Source organism: Osmia lignaria, chromosome 15 (genome assembly GCF_051020975.1).
Source record: "Osmia lignaria lignaria isolate PbOS001 chromosome 15, iyOsmLign1, whole genome shotgun sequence".
Lineage (NCBI taxonomy): Eukaryota > Metazoa > Arthropoda > Insecta > Hymenoptera > Megachilidae > Osmia > Osmia lignaria.
In genome coordinates, this window is record NC_135046.1 from 5,252,491 (window position 1) to 5,278,175 (window position 25,685).

The following is a 25,685-nucleotide window of genomic DNA, read 5'->3' on the forward strand; positions in this document are numbered from 1 at the left end:
CGAGCCTGTCAGCCTCGAAGGATCGGGATTTACCATCCAGCTTCTCTTCATCCGGCCCAACTTTCCTTCCGCTTTCCCTTGATCGCGTCAAGTTTTAAGTATTTGATTACCACCCTGCCGAGCCGTAACGCGTTCGCGTTCAACGAGCCACCGTTACTGTTCGTTAGTAGCTGGAACACCAACTCTGCACGCGATTCCAGGCCCCAGCTCGACAGACTTACGATACTTTGTTACTGCGCCGTTAATTTTAACGTCTCGTACGTGCCACCGATTTTACCGAGCTTGTTCCCTGCTCGCTTTCAAATATCCGATCGTATATAACCCTCTATCTTTCTCGATGTTCAGTTCTTTTTTTTTCTTTCATTTACGTAGATTCTAGAGGTTTTATTAATAATTGTCACGTAGTTGTTTGCACTAAAAGTCGTTAGCAATGAAAAAATGCAGAATGCTTTTTTTTTACGGGATCAATCGGGAGACATACTCTACAAGATGCAAAAGGTTTCGTTCCGATTGGTCCATCCGTCTTGGAGTAATCGGTGAAAAATATAAATGAAACATTACGTTTGTTGCAATAAAAGTCATTAGCAATGAAAAAATGCAAAATGTTTTTTTAACGGGACCAATCGGGAGACATACTCTACAAGATGCAAAAGGTTTCGTTTCGATTGGTCCATCCGTCTCGGAGTAATCGGCGAACATACATAAAAAAAAAATTACTCCCCCTTTTTCGAAGTCAGTTAAAAAAGTATCGCAAGATAGCATTTAGGTAAATCGATGAGTGACGATGATCTCTCATTGAACGGATACTTTGATGGATGAAAATCATAGCGGTTGGAAATGTAATTACCCGTTCTCCTTAACGTAATCGGCAAGACGATCGCCTATCTCGCGGCTCGATGATTCGGTGTCGTTAAAGGGAATGCTTTCACGCCACCCTGGGGAGCAGCCTGCCGGAGACATTATCACCGGGTAGGCCTACGGAATTAATATGAGCCCGTAGACTCCATCTTCGTTCACGATACATCGAAACTTTCCAGCTTTAAATAGGCAAAAAGTAATCGAAGCTTGTCGAGATAAGAATAGGGAGGAAGAATGTTTTTATCGAGATTAACGAATAGAAGATCATTAGGCGTGCAGAGGAAATATGCGCGTTTCGTTGAAGCCAGCAATTACGAGCAGTGTCATAACGTTTCTCACGAAAATGCAATTTGCCCCGAAAACCTCGACGATACGAGAGACGCGTTTCGATATTGCGACGCTCGTTAATACCGCGACTCACTTCCGTCACTTTAATAGATGTCGCCGGGGAAAATCAATTTGTTCCAATTTGCGTGTTCCGCTCAGGTTTCGCGAGGACGGACTCGAACGGGTTCGAGTCCGCGTGTACGATAGAGAATCGTTCATCCTTAACGAACGTACGGATGGTAGGATACGGCGGTCGGTGAACGCGTATCAAGCATTGTCCTTTTTTCTTCCGTTGCTTTTTATTTACTTCGATCCTTCACGGTCCGCGTTATAATTTTTATCGGCTTCCGCGCGCCGGCAATATCCGTTTCGAGCACTCCGATGAAATGAATCGCAATATTTGCCGGCCAGATTGACGGGGCAAATTTTCGAGCGGTCGATCGATCCGATGGCCAATAACGAAAATTTTCGTGAAAAACACCGGCTCGAGTCGGGCAAGCAAGAAAATTATATTTTTCAACGAAATTCCCGTGGAATTTTCGAAGCGCCGATATCGAGTTTGAATAATTAAAAACTGAATCGAAACTTGATAGGAAAAAAAGTAAACGAGAATGCTTTACACGTTCGATTGAGTTACGTAAACAATTTAACGGATACTTTTGCGAGTAGCGAGAGCGATTCGAAGTGTATGATATTCGTTCGTTTTAATGAATCGAACGTAACAGGATTTCTATTTTCAAATAAGCAACGATAAGTCGTAGGGATGGAAGGGAAATGGAGGGAACGGGTCGATTAGGTCCGTATAGGCCTCTGGGTGGCAGTGAAGCGATCGGAACGCGTCGCGTAACAGCGTCCGGCTGCTATGTCAGGTCCACGGAGTGAAGTAAAATGGACTTGAAGGGTTATGGCCAGCCATCCGTGGGCTTATGGGCTGATCGCGACCGATAGAATCAGCGTTCTGGCTCCGTGCTTTTGCTCATAATCACTTTTCGATTAATTAAATTTTACGCCCTCTGTCGTCGATAAACATTAAATTTAACGGGTCGCTCCTGCCACGCCGTTACTACCGGTTACGGTCTATAAGCGAGACACTGCCATCGTAACCTCTCTAAATACAAAATGTTACTTGCTTTGCATCTTTTTTTTTTCCACTCACCTCTTTTACATATCGTACGAAGATTCTGCTCGCGCGACATCAATTTCGATCGAACTGGACGAGAAAGGAGAGGAGTAATACACGACGGAACAATCGCGTCGATTGGATCGAACGTCTACAAGAATATCGGTTCAATTAAGAATGGTAAGTGGCCTGCCGTTAATTTGAATGCCTCGAAGAGTTCGGCCCGTTTCTCTTTGGCCCGCGACGCGGCCTCTCATAAATATGCGTTCGATAGTTAACCTTTTTCTCGTCGCTTTCGTCATTCATGAGTCTCGAGCACGAAGAAATCGAGCGGATAAAGGGGAGTCGATCGAATCCTCCTCCACCTCCTTACGACCTTCTATATTTCTTTCTCTCTTTCTCCCGGCGAGACTAGTGAAATCATTGTACTCTCCGGTAAAATCGACAAACAGAGCCATTCCGGGAATCGGGCATTCCGTGGAGGAAGAGGATGGCGAGAGGGTAAATCTGGCGAAGGCGGTAATTAAATTAATTAGCCTTCTCGAGGATGCAAGGATACCGACCGACTGAGACTGGCAACGGAACAGTGGAACGAAGCGAGACAGAACTGGCTTCTTTTTCTTTAAAACGGTCTTAATTATCAGGGAATTTCCCCTTCCCACTGATTCGACGTCCCTCTACCTCTCCCACCGCAGCTTTTCTCCTTGCTTTCCTCTTTTTTTCCTCCTCCTCCTCTTCATCCCTTCTTTTTCTTCCTCTTACTCTCTATTCATCGGTCTTTTTCTTCCTCCAGCTACATCTCGTCGTTCCTCGTTCGCGCTCACACTTCCTGTCTCGGTCTTTCTTCCGGCTATTTATTAAGTTTTTACTTATGGCGGTGACCGTACAACAATCGTCCCGTTCCGACGGTCGGTCGATTGGATTCGGGCGTTTTCACCGGCGGACGAAACTTTCGCCGCGGCCTGCCATGGGACGGCTCGCTTTCCACGAAAGAAGCAAAGCACTCAGAGTAATTAGAAGCGGAATTATATTCCGCCGCGTCCTGTTTCAGTTTATAAACAAGGACTCTTAAATGAAGTTCCCCTGGAAGAGGCAGGACGCTTTAATGCTCGAACGCAGAGCGCGTTCACGTGTTTCCCGATCCTCGTCCCTCTTTTCTCTCCTTCTCTCTTTCATTTCCTCTCTCGCGTCGCGTTTTGGCCCGCACGAAATTCGACGATGCGCCACGTCCTTCTCTCTCTTTTCTTTCCCTTTTTTTTCACCGATTTCCAAACGTTGCTTTTTGTCGCTCTTTATCGACTAAAAAAGCAGAGCCACGACTTGCCATTAAATCGCAGTAAACGAACCGGTTCAGAGAATCGAGTTCTCTGTTTCGATCGTTAAATTTCGAAATCACGCGGAGAAGCGATCGGTGTGAACGCGCGACGCGACGCGACGCGACGCGATTAAAAGGGACGCCCAACGGATTTCCAAAGGCGTGCCGTATTAACTTTCTGTTATTAATTATTATTTCGCCGGCGGTATCGATTGGGGCCGACGCCGGATAATTGGACCCCTGGACCGTTAATAATTCCGCTCGCTCGTTGAGTTAATATTCATAAATTAGCGTTACAATAGAGTTTGTTACGCGTACAACTACAAGCGCGCCGTCGACCGTGCCATTTTCCGACGTCGAATTACAGTAACTCGGTCCGCATCTCCGGATGAAGTTACCTACGATAAACGCCGTTTGAATTATGCTGATTCTTGAACCGTCTTGCGTGCCTTTTCTCGCGCGCCGATTTAATTGTTTGAAAAGGCTCGACCCGTTATGCGTTAATGAGAACAACATTCACAACTAATTAAACGACAATTCCTGACGAGTTAATCCCTCGGCGTATAATGACGAGTCAAACTCGTGGCGCACCTTACAGTTCTAATATGACAAAACTGAACTGTACCTTATTATAATTGAATTTGAAGTATAATTTCAATTAGAATTTGCATAGCCGGGAATCTGTAAATGCGATAGATGCATAATACTTCAATTTCCTTGATTCGCCTCAACATTACAGCAGTGAGTAGTTGGCTTTTAAGGGGTTCAAGACACGGATTGAAAGGTTAAATTTATTTAACACGATATACAAAATTACGAACTAACGGAGTATCCAAAACTCATAATAAAATGTTAGACGCGTGTAACGATATAACGCGAGACATCGTCGCGGTTCTCCGTCATCGATCCCGGTGTTATCGAACACGCGTGCACGTTGAACGATGACGGTTTCGCCACCAAAAACGGGGCCCTGGCGCGGCATCGGGTGTGGGGGCTCCCGACTGCGAAATTAGCGCGAAGCCCCTCCGTTCGAAGTCGTTCTCCCCGCGAAGCTTCCAACTTCCTAAGCTTGCGAGCCAACTTCGGTCCTTCCGTCGCCGACCCATTCGTTCTCTCTCCGTTTCTAACTATACGGGGATGGTAGCCGCGAGCAGGCGACAGCAGCGAGAGGGGTACGCGTTTTAGTTTTTAATGATTATTGCGTCCCAGCTCGGCCAAGGTAGCTAGGCATTACCCGGTGGTCTCCCTTTCGCGCATTTGCATATCTTTCCAACCGTTAGGAATTGCCTGCTGGCTGCTTTCGTCCGCCCTAACCAGGCTATACCTACTAGCACGGACGTACTGCAACTTTTAAGCCCTTCTCTACCTCTTCCTCGCGCTCGCCATTCTTCTCAGTCTGTTTTTCGCCTCCTTCTTTTTCGTTCCTCCTTTTGTTCTTTCCTTCACTGGTTCGCCTCTGCTGTCACCTCTCTCTGTCTCACCTTGTCCGTGTCCTCCTTTATGGGCACCGCGCGCCAGTCGCGATTGTAATTTCTCTCTTCCCAGTCTTTCGCTTTCCCTCTTCCTTTAATGACACTCGCTTTTTCGAGTGCTTTAATTAACGTTTTGTCAGGCGTTCTTTAATTAGGCCGCTTTTGAAAATATCAGTCAGCGAAAGGCACGCCGGCGGCGCACCTCCTGGCTCACTACCGGCTCGATCTACTGTTTCGAACGAACGTTTGCGCTGTTCTTCGATCAATCGTTGTTCTGTTAACCGTTTCGCAATGCTGAATTATTGTTTGCACTATATGGACATGTTATATATACACAGTTATTTCGATAGAAATTGTCAATGGAAAATTGTCTATGCAACGCGACGACGAGGATGATTACAAGAATAAATTATTTTCATTTCGAGGAAGTTTCTTCGCTCGAAGGTATTCGAGATAGATCCTCGTCGAAAAGCCACGTTTCCGGGTAACGTTTTCACGCTTTACGTAACAGTGATCGTTTTCTTGAAATCGTACCACCGCGTCGAACATCATGGGGAACGAATCTTCCGCTCTCGAACGCTTACGCGCCATTAAATGCTCACGGTGCGATCGTCGAAATTCGCGAACGCCGCGCTCTCTCCTTATCATCGAAACGAGTAGGTTCATAACCTTCTCGTATCGAGCGTGGTGTGGTTTACACGTTATTTAGCTAGCTCTCCGACCTAAGGCGTCCCTGGTAAAACTCTTGTCCAACGGCGTGCCCGAAATAAACGTCTCTGTCTCGCGTACGCTTCAATCTTGAAAACGTTGCATCGAATTACCGGATGGAAAAGAAGGCGTCTCGCGAAACGCGTCTCGCGATAAAAGCGCGTCGAGGCTGGAAAACGTTTCGAAGGGTGAGTGGAAGGAGCAGCGAAACGGACAATACTTGAACAGCGGGCGCCTGGGACCCCTGTATAGAGATAATATCTGTATTTCATTAACATTATTCTCTGCGGTAGACTCGGCCCGTCTCTGTGTTACGTGTGCACGGCGAGACCCCAACAAGGTAAACGGTTTCTCGAAAAGGGGCTCGATTGTGCGTTCGAAACCCTTCTTCCAGCTCGCTGTGTGTGGTTGCTCGTCGCGATCTTCCGCGGAACTTACTCTCCCCACGAGACCTCGCTGTGGCTATAGTCTCGTAATTAGAAACTGATTGCGCGAGGAGTCTCATTTAAATTTCTGCTTCCACCGCGGAAACCTCCACGTTCCCCCCTTCCCAGGATCCTTTATATTAAAAGGGCAGATTACGAAACGTGAGACAACTCGACAATTTCCGAGTCGAAATTTAAATGACGTACAGTTTAAATCTGTTAATTGTAGACGAGGAGATTGATAACTGTACTTTTCTGAACGAGGATTTGTGCAAAAGGGAAACAGATGAGAAAATGATATCCGTCCACGGTCAGAGAATTCAAAGTAAAAAATTCCTCCGGGAGGCATCGACGAGGGTGTTCGCGGTGGCCGTAGCAAATCCCGTGGAACGACGTCGAGCCTCGATGGCCGTAGTTTACTCGGGATCGTTACGGAACAGCCGCGGAATTCAATAGCAACAAACACCCGCGCGGATATTATTCGGCAGTAAAATTTTATTTCGCCAGCATTTATTGGCGTATTCGCAAAGCCGTTCGACCTGGCCCACCTCTCTTTCTCTACGTTCGCGTTATTTGATAACGACAAATTATTGTTACGAGAAAAAATGGCGCCAGCCTGTGTGTACGTGCATATCCCACCTCTGCGACAGCTAACGTGCACGGTGGGCATAGAGAAAGAGGGTCAGATTGAACGGTGAGAGGAAGAGAGAAGGAAGAGGAAGAGGGTTGGCTTTGGGCCCGAGCCGAGGCTCGGTTATCGGCCGACGTGTCCGAACGCTAATCTCTCGATATTTTAGCGGATTTATATTTTCACCGGTTGCACTGCCGCCGCTCGATCCCCCGAGATATCTACAGGGGAAACGTACGACAGGCATATCATTTCTCCTTCGAACTCCACAGACGCTATATTCCTCTCTTAACAGCCTTCTTTTCGCGGCGCTTATCGATACTTGAACAAAAAAGAATAAATCACCAGCCTCAGGTAGCCGTAAACTGGTGAACGTCTCGTGGATCGCGTTGTCCAAACAAAAACGCGTCAAATTATAATTCGTCTAGCTATACGTATGTCGCAATGGTCAGCTCCATTATCGAGCCACGTTCCATTATACCGTGATACGGATAATCACTAGAAGCAGATATTTTTCCAATTCGTGGCAGGGATTTCGCGTGTCAAAGAATTGGAAGATATTTTGTGATGTGTGCGAGATTGAGGTGGGGGGAATTGTCGGATTGGCAACGCGTTAAGTTGTTTCGCGTTATGGTTGTGTTACGAGGACATTGGATACTCGCGATAGAGGATCACCGGGCTGCAAGAACAGCGAAGGGAACACCGTTCCATATAGGCACGCGGATATATCCTGGCTACCGATGCTAGTCGCTGCACCTGATCCTGGTCCGCTAAATTGATGATATAATCCGCCATAACTCAGGATTACCGAGGAGGCTGGAGTGTAGGAACGGCACACGCGGAGAAACAGCACGGCCCTTCGACTTGTACCGCGAATATCGAGCATTTTGCAACCGGTCTCTACGATGTGTAATCCCTCGCGTTCTTTCCTTGTTTCATAGTACAATTTGTCTCGTTGTTTGTTTCGTTAAACAATTCTCGTCCACGTTCCCATAGCGAACAATATAGAACTCGAAGGAGCCTTGTATACAAGTGAAATGTTAAAAATTTCAGCATAGAACGTACGGGCAGATAGAATCCGTCTCCCTGCCGTACTATTCTCCACGAATTCGTCGCGAATCTGAAATCACGAAACTAGCAGCGTTGAATCGCGGCGCGAAGTCGTTCGCAGCCGAATTTCCCATTGTCGATTTATAAAGTTAGTCCCGCCGGATGTTCCGTAGACCACATTCCTGCCGGTGGCATTGTTCGCTTGAAGGGAATGTAACGGAGGGAACCGGTGTCCTCCGCGAGGCATCGTGTCCAACAGGCTTTTTGATTCTCCCCAGCGACCCCGACGACCGTCTCATGCCTCAACGATTGTACGTCGCTATCTCGCGGAGGATCATTGCACCCCTGCGAGCCTCTTAGGTATAGTAAATGGCACGAAAGAGGGGCTGAATCCACGCCAACTCGCAGCCCAAAGTCGACGTTCGCCTCTTGCCGCCCGACGTTCTCGACGACCACCAGCCTCTGCTTCGAGGTATCGCAAAAACCGAAGAAGCTCGTGCACAAGGCCACGGAAGAACAAGCATGGTGTACGGGTTGACGACGCAACCCTCGTCGGGCAATTGGTTTCTCTCACTGTTATCCAACGATCCCCGAGAGGGTGCACCAGAAGGAAGAAGAGAGAAGGGATTGGTACGGACTTTCTGCGGGGAACGTTTATGGCACTGGCGTGAGTTAAGGGCTCGTTAGTTTCGCGAGCCGCAACTTCCGGCGAATCGGACCACGATACGAGCCTCGGTAGATAAAAAGAGTTTCTACTCTGGTGGTTGTTACTTTCTCGAGGAGTCCTCCCTCGAACTGTCAGACAATCGACGATCCAGGCGACTTCTAATTAATTGTAATCACGAACTAGTAACTGGATTTTAATAATTTTTCACATTTTACAAAAGAAGCGACACAGAATCTCACGGATAGACGGCAGAGACGCTTAAGTCAGGTCATAAATATCGCTCGTTTGCAGTGGCGCGAAGCATAAAGCAGGAGCAGAAAAAATCCGTTTCTCAAACAGGCGAAATATCGAAATTTACAGCCTTACGTGGCGGATGAAGGCGAAGCGGCTTTCTGCAGATTTGTGCTCGCGATAGACGAAGCTTGTTCGTGGTTTCCAACTGTGTTGGTACAACAGAACAGCATGGAATTAACAAATTCTGAAATACTTTTGTTTGTCGAGCGGCTATGGCACCCTGGCCTGTGAAATTTATGTCGATTTATCCAATTATGTTCTTTGGACATTTGTTATGTATTTTTCGTCTCGAGGAAAATGATAAATTCACTCGCGTAGAGGCAAGGGTGTTTCGTTAAATAAAATATTTCAACGAGCCTCGAAAGAGGCTCCTTTATGAAGTATATCGCAGTTCGAATGACAAAGAGTCAAGCGAGAGGATTCTAGCAAAAAGGTCATTCGATTCACGATTCGATAAGATCGTCCGAGAAGATGCACCGTCTGGGTGAATCTAGTTTGACGACTCATAAACTCCCTTTCGTTGTACCAACGTCGTCTTTTGGCCTGCTAATGTCTCAGCCTGGTCGTGTTTCGATTTTCGTCCTTCGCTGCGCAACAAACGTTTCCTTTATGGTGTCATGGAATATTCATGGAATATCCCTCTTGCCTCTGTCGTTTTATTTCGACGTAACAACGAAATTCCTAGTAAAATTACAACGTAGAAACCCGTAAAGTCGTCCAACCTGAAATGTACACGTCTCATTCGCTTCGTCGGCCGTTCGTTTTCGAAGGGTTTGAGAGCACCATGAATGGGTAAAAAACATTCGATAAAAGGAAGGACAAAAAAGATTAGACTATAGTTTACGCGATAATTCGCTTGAAATATTCCGGTTGGACGAGGGTGCGATGCTGGTTCGGTCTCGTTTCAACGAAAAGCGATAACAAAGTTGCTTCAATAATGTTTCTTCAGTTTCAGGCGATTGCTTTACAGGAGGCTCCGGCTGCGGTGCTACGGCTGGCACCCTTGCTCGGTATGTTAATTAACGGTATAAGCTTCCCAAGCCACGGACCCGTAAGGAGCCCTTTATATAACTAATTAGTACCGCTGGTATTCAGACTATTTACTTCATTTGGCTCGGCTTAGGCACTGCTACATCCCGCTTTTATTTCCTCCTCTCTCTCTCCGCCAACCCCTTCGTGACTCACACCCTCCCGCCTCGTGCTACATAGTTATCGCTATTCTTACTTTTTGTTGAACCGTTGCCACGCTCCGTTATTCGCGACAGCACTTTGATCCCCGTTAGACGACGTCGCATACAAACGCATTGTCTAGCGTTTTGTTCGCGAAATCAGCCGAACGAGTTCTCCCTAGCTTTGTCGAGACGTTTCTCTGCTAATCGACTGCAACCGGGCCGAAACAACTTCAAATAGCGATCTTCGTTTGCTCAAATATTTTCGGTTATTTCCTACTCTATTCAATGTGTACGTGTCTACTGAATTTTAGAATATTCATCGTTTGAATTGTAATTAAAAGATAACTTTTTAGAGGCTCGTTTATGATTCATTGTTTCTCAGTGTATATTAAATGATGTAGTAAAAAGTGGGGAACGGATGTGCATTGAAAATAGAAAAGCACAGACGGTCGGTATAAAATATGAAAAGAAACGATTCCCGAAGTTGGTCATAACTGAGGAAGCTTGCAAAAATATCGTCTACGATTCCAAGCGACGTCCGTTTCGAATAGAACAACCATTATCGAGGCCGAATGGTCTCGTAATTCAACATTTGTTAACGCAATCCAGCGAAAAGTTGTCTCAACGATTCGATCCGAAGAAACTCGTCTCGTCTTCGTTTCTTCGGGCAGTAAGCTCGGAATTGCGGCGATAAAGGAATGCGTAAAAGCGTAATAGTTTATGGAGTCGAACAGCTATCGCGGGCCAATAAAATTCCAGAATCGTTGTCGCGTCCTCGTCGTCTTGCGAGACGTTTCGCTTTGTGACGTGGCGCGTGACGTGGCCGAGCATCGATTCGCCGGCGTCCGGTCGCGCGTGACAATCGCGATTAGTCCCCTTTAACTCGACAGATTCTATCGTTCCAATTATATAGGATTATCCGGATCGATACTACTTTGCTGCCACTTTTCTCCTCGTAAATACGTCCCGTTTAAACGATCGACATTTCCCTCCCGAGATTCCGCGCAACCGCTACCAGAATTACACGTAACAGGCTGCGGTTGGTGGATGCTTCGCGGATATTGTTTAAAAGGCGTCCGATGGCTTTCAATTCAAATAATGTGCGATTCCGTTTAAAAAAGCGAGAAGCTCATAAATTCATTTCCTCCCTAAAATATATTTACTATTATAATAACGAAATAGTACAAAACGTGAGAGTGAAATAATACACGGTATCATAATTCTAATTATATTTGCAACGAAGCTTATCAAATAAATCCGTTGCTATTTGATATAGGTACATAATTAATATCCATTTGCAATATTATTATAATTAATTGTAAACGTTTACCGTGAACGCAATAGCTCAATATGGAGCACAATTATTAATTACGTCTGGAGTGAACAAACACGGGGCAGATAATTAGCAGGCGTAAGGAGAATAAGAAAGACGATGGGGAACGAAGCGGTAGCACGAGAAGGAGTAGGAAGCGGAAGCGAAGCGGTTTTTCGCGGATTCGTGGCGAGCAGAAACACGGTCGCAGACGACAGACCGACAGGATTAATGACCATCCTTATTATCGTACCGACGAGGGTGTACATGCGCGACGCGGCCAAGTTTTCGAGGCTAGCGCGTCTGCGGCGTCGCCTGCCGACGATGCTGTGCAAGATTTTTAATTAATCGATCGAGACGCCAGCGTCGGGCTGCCGTCGTTTGCGGTGCGGCTGGTTCATTAGAGACTCTTAATTAACTTGCGGTGCTCACGCGACTTCGCACAATGGGATATATATATACACATATATATATATAGCGGGTGCAAGCTTACGCCATTCAATTACATGTTAATAATGTACACGGAGCGGAGTTACAGTGGCTCGCTTTCACGCCGGAAACTCAGCGAATCGAATCCACTTCCACGTAAAATCGAGCTTCAGGCTAATCTCGACGCGACCTAGAGCCTCGAAACCGAATCAACGCTTGAAGCATCGATCGTAATTGCTCGTTCTAGCGAATCTTTCTTCTTAGACAATAGGCGGCAGTAGGACGAACAGATCGAATATCAGACACTTTGGTACTTTCATAAAGACACGTTAAAATACTGTGACAAATTTCAGAACTACTAGAATTCGGTCGTCTTTGGAGAATACAAGACGACGATCAAGAAACAGCTGGTAAACGTGTCAGGATTCGATTTCGCCGATCGTTCTTTGGGAAAATATTCAATTACCAGGGAAACGTTCGCCGGCGAAAGGATAAAATCGGACCAACGAACCACTTGAAAATGAATTCGCGTTCAATCGAAGCGCCTCGAACAATTTGCCAATGCGATCGCTCTCTCGTTATTTACCGAACGATAATTAACGATCGCGTCGTTAATCGTGTCTATTTGATTGCGTCTGTTGGAAGTGCGCGGTGCACGCGTGTGCGCGTGCAAATTTATCAAAATGTCGGTGAACATTCACATGCAATAAAGGGATCCGCTAACGATCGGCCCTCGCACCTATTCGGCTTTATACCGATACGAAATCTTTCGGATTCGTTTGATGTTTCCATTGACTTTTTCATCGCGAAAAGGTACGCGTTCAAACCTTTTATCCACTTGGAAACAAATTCTACCCCGTTGCATCATTAACTGTCTCGCGAATTAGCGTTAATCAGAAACTGTTAAAAAGTTAACAATGCGACAGAAAGTTTCAACGAGTACAAAGTGTAATTTATTTTTATAAAACAAAGAGGTTGGAATCTTGTTTAGCGTCGCTTCGAGTTCTCTTTATCCCGCGATGTTTCCATGGAAATTGTAAAAAAAAAAACTGGATTCTCGTTTAATTAGCGCGCAATTACGAGACACTATTTATCCTGCTGACAAACAAAACGGAGATTATTAGGAACTTCTTTGAGAAATACGATGCAGGGTGTTGGTGGCACGCAAGAACGATGCCAAGACCAGTGGAAGCTGGCAACATATGCTCAGACAGGCTTGCCACGAACGCGACCCGTATATATTAGACGACGACATCGGTGTTTTCCGGCGGGTTGGTTAACCGCACTCGTTAAACACCCCATAACGCGTTCCCACCATAACATCGCCTCGTTCTATTTGTCGAATTGCAACCTATGCGCGTTCCTATCCGTTTTTTCTCTCATTCATTGCTTTTTCAGCGAAATACCGTTTCAATCCGCGCGTTCTTTCATTTATTTTACGAGCTGAAATAAAATCGATTTTTAAGCCGATACGTTCTTTACGATATAACTGTACGACGGGATCATTTAACCGTCGAAAAGTAATTGAATCATCCTTTTTGAAAAATACAAGACACGATCGATATTTAATAAGACAAAGAAGAAATGAGAAGAACACACGTTAAATCGGTTCACTGGTGGCTGAACGGCTGGAAAGACTAGCTGAACAGCTCATAAAAGGGTGGCCGCGGAAAATATATATCGACATTGAAAAGTTTGTCGAACAAGACCGGCGACATGTTGCCAGGATAGCGTCATAACTTAACGCTGTCGTCGATATGGGAGAGGACCTACCACCCTTCCTCTCTCACTCACTTTCTCCGTCCCTTTTTTACACTCGTTCACCCGATTTCGTCGACATTTTAGCCTCGTCCCTTCATAAGGTGCGAACCTACGACAGTGTGAACTTAAGGGTGGACCGGCACGCTATTTTCGCGCTCGACGAAACGATAGAAATATGTCGAAGCGATTTACGCTCGCGGGCTAGCACGTGAGAGGACAAACGTAACGGAGAACTTTCACCGTGGCAGATATTGGGTGTAGAGAAAACGATAAAAATCGTATGGCGTTATATGGTCCTAGTTACGGGACGTTTCATAAATTTTTCCTCGCTCTCGATGAAGTTTTTGAAGTATTGTTAAACACTGATGCAACGTTCTACGAAACGAACGAAGCTGTGTACTTTCTCGAATCCAGAAAGTAATGAAAAAGTGTATTTCTTCCTATACGATTTCTTCGCTTCGATGCCCCTATTAATTTCATCGATGTCTTCATGCCTTTAATAGCGTGAAAGCATTTCTGAGTAGTATGTACTTACCCATATCAAGACCCGAGCGCGTTAGTTCCATTCAGAAGTAGACAATGCAAAGCACAATGTCATCGATCACCGTTTCGTGCAACCTTCCTGAGAAACTCAATAACGAACTGATCAAACATCCATACAATTTAAATACGTTTCGATGAATCGTCGAAAAATACGCAACGATTTAAAAAGCAAATCGACGCGTTGCGACGCGTTCCTTCAGGCAAGAATATCGTTTACCGGCTTATTAGCGAGTCGAGTTTTCTCTAACCAGCCTGTCGGTGCAAGCGGATCGAAGCTGGAGGCATAGAATTCGACCGGCCTCGAGTGGAGCGCATCCACACTGACAAAGTCCATCGAAGACGACAAGCGAAGCGACGATCGGCTGAAACGAGTTCACCGTGGAGCATTCTAGCTACGTACAGCCCTGGCAGCGGCTGTAGGCTGGGGTCGGTGCAATTAAGGGTATTAATTAGCGGGTACTTCATGTCCCCCTCGCCTCCTCGCCCGACCTAACCCACCCCCGTGCCCCTTTCCCGGACCAACCCCTGCCCCCGAGCCACCAAGCACTCCTGTACGTCGACCCACCCTCTTGCTCTGCACCCCTTCTCGTACCGCTAAAGTGCACCGCACCGCACCACTGACAGAGCAATACGGACAAGAGGTATATAGCTAATTACATGATTTTATGGCGGTGTCCGGGTAGTCAGGCGGGGGTTGGAACAGAAGGAGAGGGAGAGACGGCACAGGAACACTCAGAGACGCTCGTGACGTCAGTGGCGAGTAACGGAGACCGAGCTTTCGGCAGGGAGAATCGAATAGGGAAAAGGGTTGTCACGGAATTTTTTATCTTCGATTTCTTTTCAGATCGCGACGCTACGCGACACCAGACGTACCTACGTTTCGGTAATTAGCTGAATACATTATACATCGTTTAGCCTTGAAGATAATAATTGTATCGTAAAGACGCAACTCGCGTAGAAGTCATCGTTCCCGATCCGACCTCGTATCCGATCTATCGGTATCCTCCGGATGAATCTGTAAAGCCGCGATCAGACCACGACGAGTCAGATGGGGTTAGATATTCATGTATTTAAATTTATTTATTGGCAGGATTTTCGCTTCGACGAGGGTGTCGCGCGGTGGGAGGAAGGTGGAACTTGCCCTCCTCGCCCCTCTCGATACCCCATCGCCGAGCCGACTGTTAAACCTTCGAGGCTCGACAAGCCCTTCTGGGTAATTTTCCCGCTTAAAGAGATCTCGGCCAATTACGCGGCCTGTCCGACGGCCGTTGAATTTTAATTGGAAAAGAAGCGAGCAGAAACCCTCCTTGCCGGCTCTATCGCCGCGCTTTCCAACTGTACGTGCGACCGCCTCCGCGTTCGGTCCGGTTTTGTTCTTGACGGGGGGTTCAACGTGGCTTGGCTAGAACTCGGCTGGAACTCGCGGATCAGCAGCTTCCACGAGTCCGGTGTTCGTGGCAGGTCCTCTGCCGGCTTTTCCGAGGAATTCCAAATGAGAGGATTTCACGGGGTTAGCCCCGCGGCCAGGAGGACGGCCATTAAGTCTGGCGATTAATCGCGACCTGCTGAATCGCTTAAGCAAATCACCGTGTTAGCTATTCAGAATTGTTACCGTTTCACTTTCTCTGTCATTTTTCTCCCTATCTTACCACTTCCTTCGAACGATTCGATCAGGATAAACAATGACTATTTTACAACCCCTTCGTTATTGTCAGGATCTTATGATTTTTAAAAAGTATTTTTATAAACACGAAACTCGGGTGATTGTCTTTGTGGTTATAGTTACATGAAAGCAAAAGAATCGAGACTGAGTTTGTTAGACGCGAAATAGAAAGTGGTATTAGTGGATTTCAGACTTTGTAAATTGAAAGCGAAACATTTGTCGAGCTCAAGGAGCGTTTTAAAATGGATTCCGTCGTAGCAAGGCACGGGTGCTGCCACGTCGCGGAGGAACAATAAACCATCTAGCCACCCCCTTACCACCCCCGCAATCAATTTCCTAAAGTATCCACACACGATCACGATCCTCCTTCGGAAATTCAGCTCGGTTTCTTAGCCGCTCGACTCCAGGAAACTGTACAAACGTTCTTCCGTTATCCTCATTAAGACTAATCGTTTAAGATCAACCTAGAAAAATTTCTATTTCTTTCAAGAATGATTAAAAATCTCTAGAAAGATCCTTTTTCTTATTAACAAACGGTGTTTAAATTCAATTCCCAGTAACCTTCATCGATCTTCGGGACAATCATTTTCGATTCTCGCGAATTTCCACCCTCGTTCGTCCTTCGCGCTCGTCCCTTCGTTGAATCCTTAGGGAAACAAAGGAGTCACGCTCGTGAACGGCTGAAAATGGACGCGTGCACACGTTCCCTATATTACGAAAGTTTCTAGCGAACGTGCGAACGCGAGTACGTGAGAAACCGATCGGCTAGGGAGAGCTAATAAGTATCGAGAAAGACGAGAAGCGAAGTTTTAAGAAGTCTGGCTGCGAGAGAATCGCGAAGGGGTCGATTTCCTTCAGGTTTCCTTCGGTCTTGAAACACGGGACACATTGCGGGGTGTAGCAGAGGGGGTTTGCTCGCAGTACTTTATGAACACGCTTCACATAAATTGTCGCGGCTCTTTAAGAAATTGGAAAAAGGCGCGAGATCCTTGGTGGGAACAGCTTGCCGTCGAGAGTGGCTCGAGAGAAGTTTTTGAACTGTTGTAGGACACCGTACAGAAGGGGAAAGAAACCGGGGATACAGTGAGGCACTGCGAATACAGGAGGTCTTGTTTGTGTGTTTGTGCGTATAGATACGCGGCGCGGGCTCGAACCCTTCAGAGGAACGTCTATGAGACAGAAAAGAGGGAAAAGGTGGCTTTCAATGAAAGGTTCTCCCGTGGATTTACGTAACAGCGTAAATGTGTCAGTAACCTTCGAGGATCGACGAGCACCTTTTCGTACCTTCGCTCGCATTTTACACTCATTTAAACTGTTACGTAACCCGGAACAATTTGAATACCACCGAGAAACTTAAGTTACCTGTTCTTGACAAACGAACGGCACAAGACGGCCAGCTAAAGAGAACCGTTCATAGTTGTGTCGTAATACGTTGGATAAGATCTTATTAGATCGAATCTGAAATCATCCATGCGAATTCATCGATGAAACTTTTTATTAACGCTCGTTTGGTAAATGGTAATACTGAGGAAAAAATAGAGGACGAAACAAGCGGTTGCCGGCTAAAGGAAAATCGATGCGTACCTGTGGGACACATTTCCCAAGCAGGTAATCTTCGTCGACGAACGAGATATTACATTTGAATAAAAGTCTTCGTCGATAACCGCGACAGATCGCGAATACCGTAACGATCTACCTGTTCTGGAAAATATCCCACGGGAAATGTTTCCTAATATCGATCATATTCGCATTAATAATATAACCAAGGGTGATATAAAAGTTGGGAGGATTCGAAGGCGTTAATAAGAAGCGCTCCAGGGACTGACTAAATTCCGATTTGCATCTCTTAAACAACGCGTTATTTGCTATGATTTGGAAAACTCTTCCATTAGAAGCGTGATGGTTCGTACTAACACGTCGAGAATGAGAAAAGAGAGACAAGAGAAAAAGCAAATATGCACACGTCGAAGGCAGGCGCGAGCGTGAAAAGTTGATGCGTGGGTAGGATCGCGGCACACGTGTGTTCGAGAGGGTACACAGAGGGGGAGGGTGAACAAAAAGTTGTGGGGGTGCGGCGGGCATTTATCTCGGCGGACGATGATAAAGGGAAACAGAGGTTCGCGGCGTGTTGGAGCGAATAAAACGTAGTCGCGGGCTGCGTCGAATAATGCCTATCACAGAGGGTAAATCGGAATTTACCCGAAACGCGAGCGAGCGAGCAAACGAACGTGCGACCATATCTCGTCGGGCCCACCCCCTGTGGCCACTCGCCGCGTCCGCCGGTGTTTACCGCAATTATTAAATGTAAACTCATATTTCGTAATTGCCAAATATTGGCGATCCGATCGGTCGGTCGTGGCCCGATGCATCTCGCGAGGGGATGCTAGCGCTCGCACGTTTTCATCCCTTCTCGCATAACAATCCTTCCCAGCGGTCCTCCGAATGAATTAAACCTCGGCCAATCGATAAATGGATTTGCCACACCAATTTTGTTCCTTGATAGGTTTCGTCTTAACGAAAATCTCCCCGTAATTACCAAATTATTAATTACAATACGATGATCTTGTAATTCGTTCAATTCTTTCTCATCGTTTTTATACACGATTCTTTTCATCGAAATTTTTACGCGAAAACGAATTTTTCGATCGAAGAAAGTTCATTGGTTATGCGATTTTCGATGTCCACCAGGGTGGAAAGGTCCACGCTGTTGACGAGGGTTGTCAACGGCGTGGCGTCAGCTTGTGTAACTATCGGTAATTAATCAGAATCATCCCCGTATATCGTGTCCGTCGGGTGCGGTGAAGGTAGCGGGGTTGGTGGTGGTGGTGTTGGTTGCGAAAGGGTAGTTAACCAGTGACGTCACGCCCGTGGCGACATCTGGTCCAGCACTAACCACCGGACACTGCAGAACATCGGACAGTGGACACTAGTTTGGCCCTAACTCTGGATCAGGATCAAAATTACCCTTGCGATCGCGTTTAGCCTCTGCACCGGCAGCTGCTTCTAATTAATTCCGCGTTCGGCATAGTCTACGACCGTTCTTCGGAGGAAGGACCTCGAAACGATCGCCTTCTAACGAACGATAAGGTTCTTTTTTTAAATTAGGTCATCTCAGATAAACTTTTATTATTCACATTGAATTTTTAAACGATAACCAGCTAATAATAGAACCGTGAAGAGCTAAAATCATCTAGAATTTTTCTCATAAAAATCACTCGATATAAATGGATTTAGCGATAGAGTTTTCATCGAATTATTCGCTTGACTTTTTTATCGTGTTTTTTCATCCTGTTTACATCGCATACACGCGTGTTAAAGTCTAAACGGGCCGACACACAAACTTTTGAAACGACCAGAACACAGATAGTTGGATGGTCGGTGCTCTGGTGCGTAACGCCAGGTTCAAGCACGTTCCTCCATGCTCGTGGCTATCAATTGCGGCTAATCCTTTTCCAGGATCGCCGGGAAACTCTTGTCCCTTTTCCATCCGGCGAGCCTAGCTGGCTGGAGAATTAGTTCGTGTACAAAACGAGTCGCACGACAGGCCATTCTTGACGCGTCGCGGTGCCGATCGTATCGTCGCGTAATCGAGGATCGTTGGCGCGCAAACGCGATTCGTATCGCTGAAAAAAGCTCGAAACTCAACCCTCTGTTGGACAGTTAAAGTCCGGTCGGCTCGTGGAACCGGTCATGTATATTAGATACCCAATTCCAGCGGTAATCCAGCCATAAATATCTTTGAATTATATTTTCCACCGGGCTGGACACCATCACGAACGATTTGTTCTAAAAGCTGGTGGGGGCTGGGCCGGACAGAGAGAGGTAGAAGGGAAAAGAGAAGGACAAAAGAGAGCGAGATAGGAACGGGCTTTATTTAGCCGTTAATCGCTCAATTAAACCGGATCGTTCGAATTAGCTTTTAATCCCGAACGCGGAGGTAGAGTGCGCGGTATTTAAAAAAATCGAAATGAAATTTTTAGAACGAACCTCTGTTACCTTTTCTCTCACTGTATTTTGTTTTCCACCGCTCCTACCACCCTTCCCGATCTTCTATTCGGTTAACAGTTACGCCGTTTTCCCCCTGTTATTACCGTGTTGTATTATCGTTTAACGAATATCGGAGCCGGAGGGCTCTTCTAAAATAATAAAAGCGAAATTGATTTATTTGTTCACACCGGCCAACGGAAACAACGGTAATTTTCGTAAAACGATATTCCGACGATAAATTCTGGTCAATGGGATGGATGGTTGATTTTAAGGAGACGGGTGAGGGGAGTGTTAGAGGGATAAAGGGAAGGAAAATATCGAAACAGAGTGGAAAAATAACGAAACAGTGTAAATATTTAAATATCAAACGAAACGTTTCCACGGTATTTTTTAGGAAATCCGGTATCGATTGCGAACGGAACGTGGGTTATTCTCGAAGAGGCCGTGAATCGTTCAATTTTATCTTCTGTTGAGAAGTGACGAACGGTCGCGTATCGCGCGCCACCGGCTAATCTAATCCCGTTTACATCGCAGCACGATGGTAGGATTGACAAGCACGGAAATAAATCGAGACGGGAGGAACGCGTGCACAACACCAGGTCCCGTGCAAATCCGTGCTTTCTACCTGAACAAATCGAACGTCGACCGATGTAAATGAATTCCGCTCTAATTGCAATTATGTGCCGGCGAGTGCACATAAATGTTCGCCGCGTTATACCGCGATATATGACGCGTCACTCACGGCCGGGCCGTGCGTCATTGTGAATTTATGAAATAGCAATCGCGAGCTATATCCGTATCGAGTCTTGCACCGTTCGTGTCATAATTGTAATCAATGATTGGCGTTATATATAATTGGCTGCCGAGACGACGGACCATTACGTATTTACGTGTCACAGTCTGATTTTCACTGCAACGAGTAGATGCTGTCTAGACACATCTTCGATCTAACGTGACTTCGCAATTATACAAATTATGTCAGTTTCAGATCGTTCACAATGACTTATTTGTCGGAATAATTTAGCTATGTTACGCGACATCTTCGAAAATTGACGTAAACTCGTTATTTCGGATTTCTTGGGAGAAACGTCAGAAAATTTTGGCAAATCACAGTCGTTCATAAAGGAATTACGTAAACGAGAAATCAATAATAAATGACGTTACGCTCTTCTAGGGCTAATGCGATTCTCCAAGGGTAAATCATTAAAACGATGCTAACCGTGCAAGCCAATCAGCAGGCATACCATGTAAATACGCGATGGAAATTCCCCATCCTCGTGGAACGACGGACCGCGTGCTCTTTGGTTGGAAATCACACCATCCTCCTAACTGATTCGATGTTTAGCTAAACCGATTTATTTATCGGTCGGCCGTGATTAGACTTTCACTTTACCGCGGACACACGACCGCGCCAAACATTGATCGGTACTCGATTGATTTGTTAACGATGTCCCGATTCCGAAAAACAACTTTTGCGGCCCGCTCGTGTACGCCTCTGTTTCGCTTCTTTTCTCGATAATGCCAAATATACCCCCACCTGTTGCTACTAAAGAAAAATACGCTTTGTCGATCGATGTCGTCTGACGAATTTTCAACTATCAAAAGATTTCTTTTTTTCTACGAGTGACGCAAAGTGTGAAACGATATTGTTCTATAACAAGTTAATTACTGCGGTAGTGATCGGTGATTACAATTAAAGGGACTATACTACATGCGTTTATTTTTACTGTATTTTCAGATAGGTGCATCATAAGATTACCGATCATCAATATCTAAGAGTGCTCGGAGCTTGTGCAAGTTTCAAAGAGGACAAAAGTTCACCGAAGAGTATCCCGGCAAAAAGTTCGATGAATAACATCAGCATGGAGCACGTTAACTGGAAGAGCGTGTCCTCGCGAGTTCTCGACGTCATTAGTTTGCCCCTTAATTAGCCCGTGTGACCCGTTCTTCGTGTCGGTGCGGATCGTGGAAGCCAGTTCGCAAGTTCTCGAAGCTTTGGTCCGGGAGAGAGACCAGTTTCTCAGGCTCGTTAGAAGCTTAAGGAAAAAGCACGTTAGGGGTGGGATAGCGTAGGAACGTGGACACCCACGAAGACGTGCCCCTTTTCGCGATGCCCTATCGTCACCCCGTGCTTATTCCGCCCCTTAAGCTCTGGCCACACCCGCAATCATGCGCAGTTTCCACCCATCGTCCAATGAAAGCTCGAGAGCTTGCAAGCTCTGCCGAGCGGCTTTCGAGCCGAACCACTCCGACAAACACCACGTGCCACGCGGCCGAGTTGCACGTGCGTCCGCGGAGCTGTCGAGCTTTTGCGCGTCGCGCTCACCAATCGAAGCTTTCGTCTTCGAGGAAAGAGTCTACGCAGACCTTTCGTTACTTTCCAAATTCTTTCAATCCTTAATCATCCACTTTGATCGTTGAATATCATTTCGATCGACTGTTACTCTGCTACCTGGTTCCGTACACCGAAAACGTACTGGCGAACCAGAAGGAGACACTACTAGTGCTCTGTGATACTTGGAACATTGACAAATCGAGCGGTGAACGTAGCTGGAGGAAGAAAGTGTAGAGACTTTGACAGAATCACAAGAAAACGTAAGTAACAATTTTATTGTTTGCGATAGAGTAGCAGGTTGAAACAATCATACGGAATCAAATTCGAAAGTTCGTTGTCAAGAATGTAAGAATGGTAGATTGCAAGCTTGGTCGATATTCAACAAGTTGGTCCTTCTTTTATCTTCCAAAACTCGACCCTCCGTGCCACCCTAGCTTCGAGCCCTTAACAGATTCGCTCTTACGTTACCCTCGATCCCTGTGGCAGTAACTGTGTCTCCTCGGTAAGAGATCGTTGACAGTTTCCGTTTTAAAAACAGACAAGGGTGGAACGGTGGTGTTGACCTAACTTCTGACACTTCATACATGGAGAAATTGTTTCAATAGACATTAACCTATGTGTTCCTAATTTTATGTAATTTAACATGGAACTGAAATGAAATCATCAACAAATCCAAAGATCATAGAAAGGCATAAATAAAAAAGAAGAAAAACCACCGAAACCAGAGAAAAAAACAAATGACCAGAGAGAAACAACGTTTATCCGCTTATCCGCGTAATTCTTTTCGCGGATCGGTCGGATGCTCGCGGAGGAATTCGCGCGCCGTGGGCAATAGGTGTGGCCATAGGTGTAACATATTTATGTTGTGAACCGGCCGAGTGCGGGCAATAAATAGCAAGCACGAGCGGGTACAGGACCACGGGGGTGCGAGAGGATAGGTACGAAGCGTAGGGGTAGTTGGTCGAGGTGCGGGGCTAGAACGATTACGCTTTCCAAACCCCTCGTTGTTTGAGCGAGTCAGTGGCACCGCCACTGGCACCACACCATCCCTCCTATCTACCCCTTTCACCTCAACCCACCCCTATCACCATCTATCTTTCACTCCTTCTTTCTCTCTCTCTCATATCTCGCACTGTCCCTCTATCACTTCTCTGCTTCGCTTACACAGTTCCATCTTCCCCCTCACCGCAACTGTCCCGTTTCAGTGGACCCTCTATGGTGTCTCAACAACACTATTCGTTTGTTTCCGCCATCTATGCACATAAACTGAGACGTGCAATTTCAGTAGTGGGAATGACTAAACGAGCACACAGAAAATATGTAATCTGAGTTTTCTCAAGATTAAAGGGAGGATAGTTTTACCCCCTAGAATTATCCTTAACCGAGGGAAATTTAACAAAATTCGAAAATTTATTAATAAGTGCAAATTAGCTCGATGAAATCTCGAACGCGGCTGGGTACTCAGACACGCAGGTAGGCACGCGTGGGGGGCATGGATATGCGGACCATCTTAGGAGGAGGAGGAGGAGGAGGTGGAAAGCACCCCTCAGCATTCCAACAATCTCGACCGATCGAGAATCGAAGGATACAGGAACGCCGCGTCGAGTGGCCGCGTGTGTCGGCTGTCCGGCAATCCTAATGATGCATATCTCTCCTCGGTCCGTTATGTCTTGAATGTCTCGACGATGCGATATCTGGTGAACAGGCATCGGTCAACGAGGCGAGTGCACAGGGTGTCAGAGGGGGGTTCAACGACGGGAGAAGCACGAAAGCTAGCTGGAATCGGGGTGGTGGATGGTTGCAATGAGGTTGAGAGTTTGCGGCCGGATACCAGTCTAACCATGTCTACCGTACGTTTACTTGCAAGCTTGCCAGACGCTCGTACGCGTCCTCCACGTATCGTCAGCATCCGAGCAATGTGACTCGAGAGTCCGCGTCCCCGCTGACCATGCACCCTCTTCTATATGCCGGTTTCTCTCAAAGGATTAGCTTCTTCGACATTTACAAAAATTTCTTTTCATTTTTCTTTCCCGACGCGTTAATTTCCAGTCTTCAAAGCAAACTTAATTACTGTATGTTTGATAAATTCAACTTGAATCTTTAATACATTGACTGCCATGGTAAAAATGAGACGTTTTGAAGTTCTAATTAATAAGAATAGGGATAGTTATATGAAGCTTTCAAATTTCAAGCTTTCTTTAAAATTTTCTATTTTACATTATTTGTACAATAACAATATTATTTTCCATAATCACCCAATGGCATTTAAAGTGTTAAATGTGTTTCAAAACTTATCGCCATTCACATTTGTATTACAAATGTTTTCGTCGTTGCGCCTCTTGTTTTCTGCTTTGCTGTCGCGAGAATTAAATGAAAATCGCGTTCTCCAGTTTCTTTTACCCTTAAAACGCGTGATCCTTTCGAGAGGGGTGGAGTATAGCGAGATCACGGGTTCTATGTTCGGTGAAATGGAAAAACGAAAAACGTATCCATTTAACATACAAACGCGCACGAGTTAAATGAATTTTTTAAGTGTCTCTTTCACGAAAGCACGCCAGTATTTCGAGCCTGTATCCGCGATAGCAGAGCCGAGCGTGATTCGAGGACACGCGATGTGTGCGTACAGCGTCGCGCATTCCGCGCCGAGATTGCGCAAAAATCGGGCAAAACAAATGCAACTAATTTAACTGCTTTCGAACAATTAATCCGAAGCATTTAATTTAATTGCACCGCAGCCCGTCGAGACTGGCCAGCGTCAGTTGAAACAACAACCGATGCGAGACCCGGATGGAATTTTCGGCTCGGCGCACTGGACTCGAATTCTTTCGTACACAAACAAAAAAAAAAGCACACCACCCGCACAAACGTGCGAGCACGCACAAAATCAAAATGCGGCCGGTGGACACCGAAAGATGGAAACAAATACCGAATGAACGGTAGCGTGGCCGTACAAAAAATCGCAAATAGCAAAACTATAGTGGTTTTTTCAACAATTTTACACGCGTCGAATATATACCGTTTATTTTTCGATAACGGTTAACTTTTCAGAATACCATCTCTTAAGAATAGTGTTCGATCGCTGTCAAAACGTTGCAGAACAAAGAGAAGAATTTCTATATAAAAAGTAGAATTGAGAAACGAACAAGAAGAATCACAGCGTTACAGCGCAAGAAAATCAGAGGCTCGTGAATAATCGTTTAGAGAAGGGTTGGCGGTGGAAAACGAGCCAGTGGGGTGGGTGTAATTAATAGCAAACCCGTATAAATCAGAGACAGGTTGGATGCACGTTGGTATGCGCCGTTACCGATGCAGGATTATGCCCAGAGGGGCGGTTACCCCCACGACCCGCTAATTTTTCAAACGGCCGCCATAATGGTCCTGGCTAATTACTGATTTTTATCTCCGGTACTGCGAGAAAGAGTGGTTCGGAGGATTACACGGGAGAGGACGGGGACAATCGAAGAGAGGAACACCGAGCGAGAGAGAAAAATACGGAAGAAGAATAGGATTCGGGTCAACGGTCGTTTTGTATTGCGATTTTAAGCGACCGAAGAATTTTTCGCGATAAACCGCACAGCCCTGTTATAACCGGGCTTTAACTGGGAATTCATCGTACCGC

At 46.0% G+C, this 25,685-nt stretch overlaps 1 protein-coding gene across 1 annotated transcript in view; it reads left to right on the forward strand.

The window, feature by feature from the left end:
* Positions 1–581: 581 nt before the first annotated feature.
* Positions 582–25,685, forward strand: part of LOC117600079 (LIM domain only protein 3) — an 80,178-nt gene continuing 55,074 nt past the window's right edge. Inside the window, exons 1-2 of the mRNA XM_034315064.2 lie at positions 582–2,485; positions 21,470–22,326. The gene's annotated coding sequence lies outside the window, so the exon portion shown is untranslated. The remainder of the gene's footprint in view (positions 2,486–21,469; positions 22,327–25,685) is intronic.